This window comes from Camelina sativa, chromosome 11 (assembly GCF_000633955.1).
Source record: "Camelina sativa cultivar DH55 chromosome 11, Cs, whole genome shotgun sequence".
NCBI classification, from domain to species: Eukaryota; Viridiplantae; Streptophyta; class Magnoliopsida; order Brassicales; family Brassicaceae; genus Camelina; species Camelina sativa.
The window spans coordinates 48390809-48396755 of NC_025695.1; the positions used below are offsets into that span (position 1 = coordinate 48390809).

General features: G+C 34.7%; 1 long non-coding RNA gene across 4 annotated transcripts; it reads left to right on the plus strand.

The window, feature by feature from the left end:
* LOC104727175 lies at window positions 463–5869 on the plus strand. 4 transcript variants are annotated; one of them, XR_758190.2, is made up of 10 exons: window positions 463–631; window positions 1517–1599; window positions 1831–1891; window positions 1970–2146; window positions 2280–2359; window positions 2748–2872; window positions 3609–3667; window positions 4285–4500; window positions 5351–5418; window positions 5553–5869. It is a non-coding gene; the product is annotated as an uncharacterized LOC104727175 (long non-coding RNA). The 4 variants fall into 4 exon arrangements; XR_002034070.1 differs by having other exon boundaries at window positions 2748–2867; XR_002034069.1 differs by having other exon boundaries at window positions 1970–2138.

Sequence of the window (5947 nt, forward strand, 5' to 3'; positions counted from 1 at the left end):
TGAGGTGAGACGAGGAGGAGGTAAAGTGACCTGTCTTTACAGTTTCAAACTTAATAGTGCGATTATGTTTCCGATGGGGGGCATCGAACCCTAGATTTCACGATTGAACGAAACTCAGCGATTCACTGTGTAATTTCAAATCCGCGGATTAGTACTTTCGTTTATGCAAATCGAAAAGTATTAGAAAAATCTCATCTTGGTTCGGTGAAATATGTATATGTATATGTATAGTCTCCTAGAGACTTCTTAGTTTTGCATTAGTCCATGGGTTTGTTTTTTTGTTTACTGTTACTGTCCTTTTCCTGCATCGTCTTATTAGTTAGTATATATATTGAAGTCATCTTCTTTTAAGCTTTAAGAAGTATGAACACTACTGATTTAATACTAGAGGTAATAATGTTCTGATCCAATTTACTTCTTGTTTGAATGCGGATTGCAGATTCGATTCATGTTATTCACTTAATCTCGGAAAGTTGAAATTTGGGGTTACTTCTTTGTGGGGATGACTGCCCGGGGTGGAGCTGTTCTACCGTATCTCTGATAGTTGATCCGTTACCTTCTTAACTTTTTGGACTTCATATGTATTAGTTATCCATCGAGTGGACGAGGGCGGTATGAGTTCTTCTTACAGGTATGATCTTGTCGTTTTTAGGTATCCAAGAAACTTGTATCTAAGTTGCTAGGTTGTTTAGTTAAAGATGTCTTTGATATGAGTTGCTCTTGTTAACTAGCCGTGGTTGGTTCTCACATGTTCTACTGATTTGTCACTACCATTTTCATGGGATGACATAATTGTTGAAATAGCAGTACATCTGGAGACCACGATGATTACACACCTAATATCTTACATCCATGAGTTAAGTCAAAAGAGAAAAACATTTCTATCTGCCCACAATTATATTATATATAGACCAAATGGTCAACACTGTTGATTTTTTTAATGCAAAGTTTATGATTGATATCTCCGGTTTATCTTTGACAGCTGCATTTTCCTGTTCACACTCATCAGTTTACACTTAAAATTGATTTTTATCCTGCATTTCAAACCATCAAGTCGTCAAATTTTCAGCTTATTTTTTTCTGAGAAACAATACAATAGGGTCCAATGTAGAAAGCTTTGTCAAATAGGCAGTGTTTTTAATGTTAAGTACAAGAGATTAAGACAAAAAAATACATATCTAAAGATGATTTATGAGGTTTTCATTATGAATTGCTTTGTATTTTTTTATTGGAACTGTTTTTATGAAGACCTGTATTATTACCAACTCCAGCCATGTGCTTTTGCACAGCTTTCTATAATGCTTTTGACACCCATTATTTTATTATGTTAGCGTCTTACGTATAGTTTTCATGCAAAGATCTTGGTACTTCTGGATCACAACATGTGACTTGCTTTTCATGCAAAAAGCTTCCTCTGTGTTTGTCTTGATGTCATGCTTTCTGAAAAGTCCAAACCCTTTAGCCTGTTTAACTTCAACTACTAATTCCTTAAAAGCATAAAATTTTACTTCTGCAGGGTCTTTTGGATTTTCTTATTGTCTTCTTCGTGATGCCTGTGAAAGAAAATGATGAACAAGATCGTTTCTCTTAATTTCAGAGGTTTGTCGATGCTTTTGCCGAAATAGATTCTGTTCCTTCACTATTACTAATTTCTGTGCTAGTTTTGATTCTCTTCATAAAGCAACTGTGATTGCTTCAATATATATGGTAAAGCAGTTCTAACATGGTTTCAAGCTTGCCTTCCTTTCATAACATTTTGACTGGGTTTGAGCAATATACAGTTTATTGATTGGCGGTCTAAAGCTAGGAAAATTTTCTATGTTTTTTCAGCTGTGCTTTTTTTAATATTCTCCTCTTGATTAATGTGAAAGCTGGATCTCTTAGACTTGTTGTAAGTTAACCTGTCAATGTAAATGGTCTTTTTCTCTCTTTCCTTTCTAGCTTGTACTAACTTTGTCTCTTTTTTTAGATATCCACAGACATATATACGACTATGTTGAGCTAAAGAAACATAGAAATAGTTGTTCTCTATGAGCATTTTGACTAATTAGTGCTATCAATATACAAATTCGGTTCGCTTGCCTTAGACCATTGTGTCGAACTTGAAGGTGGACTGTCCAAATCCCTGAAAGTCTCCGGTAAGAAGGTTAATAAGCCTATTTTTCTTAGTGTTCATTTTCTTATTTCAAAGTACTATGAGTTAATTAAGGCACCACTTGTATCATTCTAATTTGGATTGAATATAGAGATTTTTGGTTGGTTCTTTTGTGCCTTTTCAGCTTCTTGGATCTTCTATAGAGAAATCCTTGTTCGGTTTTGATGGATTGGTTCTAAGAAATCTTATTTTGATAATGCAAAGGTACGACCTTCAACTCATTCTTTTCTGTAGCATCGTTCTTATCTACAATAGGAGTGAGGTCAATACAAATTGTTTGATTTCATGCCATGAGAGGATTATTATCTTCAAATGTTTCGACTGCTGAATTAAGAAAGTTTATATCTCAGTGGCCATATCTACGCCTCTTAGCCTAGAAATGTTTAATCTTGTGAATAGAGTTGTTTTTACCTGCATGTGGAATAGATCAATCTCATAAGATATTAATAGGTGCTATGTGACACAGTCCAGTCGGCTAATTTTACTTGTGACCATGCGTAGAGCCATTAATCGTTAACACTGGGTTGATAGATACAATGTATAATGTTTAGTGTTGCTTCTTCTAAAGTTTGTTCTATATTGTCTGTCTTAGGACTTGTTGCAGGGATAACATCAGTCTCCTCATATACTGATTGCAGAACATATTTGATCAAATGCACCTTTTAAAGCCTGATCCAGTACAGGATCTCCCTCTGGTCCTCGAGCAACTCTGGTAACGTTAGTGATTATACTCATCTTTTCTTGATTTATTGAAGATACTATTTATGATGCATTTAGTTCATCCGAATTTTGCATCATAGGCATCCTAGTTATTTTATGTAATGGTAGATACTACTGATGCATCTAAATTGATTCTATATGGAGCTCTGATTAAGATAGCAATGCCATTGTCTACTTCTCTATCTTTCACTGTCTTGTAGCTGTAAATTGGTGTCATCAATGAGACAACTTTAGCCACCTAAAACTACATGTAGTGGTTGATGCCTAAGAAAACAACACTTAAGGCCCACACAATTTGGTTGATATAATACTAGAGAATGACTTTATTTTATAAAATTGTATTACATTGTTATTCTTCCTGTTATCTCTGTCCCATGTCATTCAGGTTTCTTGTGATGGTGTATTTCTAGCAAATGTAACGTTTGAGGAAAGTTTAAACGCTAGAAGATTTTGAGCGTTGAGTTCTTGTCTGTCTTTATTGATTTAATAATCAGATTATTTTATGTATAAACAAAGAATTTCAATCTCTAGATCAATAGCTAACAAAACAGAATGTTGAAATTCTCAACCATTATTAGATTATTGTATGTCGGAATTACCAAACAAAGTCTGCTTCCATGTGAACAGTAGGAAAAATCTTAAGCAGTTGAAAATTTTGTACTTGAAATTAGATTATACGTGTGTGCATGTGACTCATTTTGTTTTTAATCACTCGTTGCAATCTCTCTTGCAGGATCCTTACAGATGCTGATGAAATTCTTGAAACAAGCGTTTTGGAATTCTCTTAATTGTGTAAGTACCAACAGTTTAATATATATCACTGTCCTCCACAAAGTTGGATAGTGACCTCCTGGGTTTCAAGTAGCAATTGGGTAGAAAAATACTTTGGATATACACTGTGTATGACTGTATGTGTATCTGGCTAATTATGTCTTGAGCTCGATGCTTACTCTTTCACATTCTCAGAGAATAGGGAAGAGGTGAAAGTTTTTTCAAACTTGGCTTTGAAAGTCAGGGTTTAGATGTGTTGGTTAGGAACTTAGGAGAAGAAGCAATTCATTTTGTTTAGCTGACATTTACAACTATTTCTTTTATATTAGAGGAAAAGAACGGTTTAAGTGACATAGCGTATCTCAAATCTATTATTTTAGTATGCCTTACTTATTTCTTTAATATAGATACTGTACCTGCTGCCTCTAGTGAGATTGTGGTCCACTCTTAGAAACCCTAGATGAACAAGCAACTCAAGTCTTTCTTTTTCCTAGAATATTTTCATAGTCAACAACGCGAAAATAGCATCTGTTATATACATGGAAATTGACAGTTGATCAAAACGCTCTAGTCATGAAGTTATTATCTAAGAATTTGTTTCTTGAGGGCCAATTGTTTTTCATTTGGGAAAATTACAGGAAACCCTATGATGTTACTTTATGGAAAAGACAGAGAAGAACAAGACAAGAAATGCCATTTGGTCCAATACAGAGGCAGTGGGGAGAAAGTCTTGTAGGTTTCAAAGATGGTGGATATTTAGATCATTTTCTGCACCAACCTCTCCCCTAACAAGCTCCTTCCAATTTTCAACAAAACAAAATGTGTCAACATCAAGCCTGTCACCATTATCAACAGTAACTTCTCTTCTCAAAATACCAATACTTTACATTGTTACTTTGTCGTTTATATATTTGTCTGTCCCCTGTTACTGTATATGCATTTTCCGTAATTTTGGTTTCAGTGAAATGCAAAATTATGTGCTAGTGAATTGATCTGTAGCATGATAGGATTTTATGTATAGCTAATATTTGATCAAAAAATGGATACAAAACTAAACTAGATAAGCTCTCATGTATGTATCCTGATATGCTCTCTGAGTATCTGTTGCAGGTTTCTTTGTTTAGTATACTTTTTCTCACCAGAAAAGCATTTTTGAGTAGGAAAGCTCTGTAAGTATTACCTAATTTAGCTATATCAGGACTTGCTCAAGATCAAAAGAAATGTCTTGAACAAGACTTTAGGAGTACTTATAGTTTCCTTATTTGACCAATTTTGCTTTCTTTAATTTGTTTTCCAGTAAGTATCTTAAGACTCTTGGACTTCAGCTTCAGAGTTTTCCAATGCTTCACCTATCTCATTTCCAGAGACAAAAATTAGGGCTCATGGGTTGATACAAAGGATATACAAATATAAAATTTGTTATATATTAGAGAATACCAAATACATAAATGAGTTATGAAATGGATGACACAAGGAAATGTCTCTTTTGGCCAGCCTTGTGGTGACATATGTTGTTTGCTTGATTAAAAAATCATTTATCTGTTTGTTTTGTCAGCGAATGGTTAAAAAAGTGATTTGATTATGTTTGCTTTCTCGTCAAATTTCTATACTGCCCCCTGTTCTCCCCCACCTAAACCTTTCTGTAGAAACTTTGGAATCTTTTCTCAGCAGGCAATGTGGCTGATCATGTTATTATGTTTGCAGGTCTCTAATGATATTAACCTGAAGTCACAGGATCTCGATGAGTATCTTGAATTATGTCCGAGAAGAAGGTTGGTCGTGTTGCTTTTGAGTTAGGACTGCAAGTGGTTATGCCATACGTATATGTGTGAATAAAGAAAAGAAAAGCATAGAAAATGGAATTTGCAGGGTGAAAGTGACATGCGTTGTTTTGTTATGCGAATAGGAAAGAAGCACGTGGTGAATGGACATTAAAGAGAGAGGGAAGGTCGTTTTGATATAAATATAGAAATAAGAAGCAGTTAGTGGTTGCGAAGAAAGGAGACAAGCGACCAAATCTTTGAAGAAGTATTAGTAAAGAGAAGGTAAAAAACAAGAAGAGAGACCGTTGTTAGATACAGAAGTTGATCAAACATGGGAAGATCTCCTAGCTCAGATGAAACTGGTCTGAAGAAAGGTCCATGGTTACCTGAAGAAGATGATAAACTCATCAATTATATTCACAAACATGGCCATAGCAGCTGGAGTGCCCTTCCCAAGCTCGCTGGTACTATCTTTAACGCTTTAATGAAACCTGGTTTTGTGTTTTGATATATATGAGTCTATTGTGAATAACTGTTT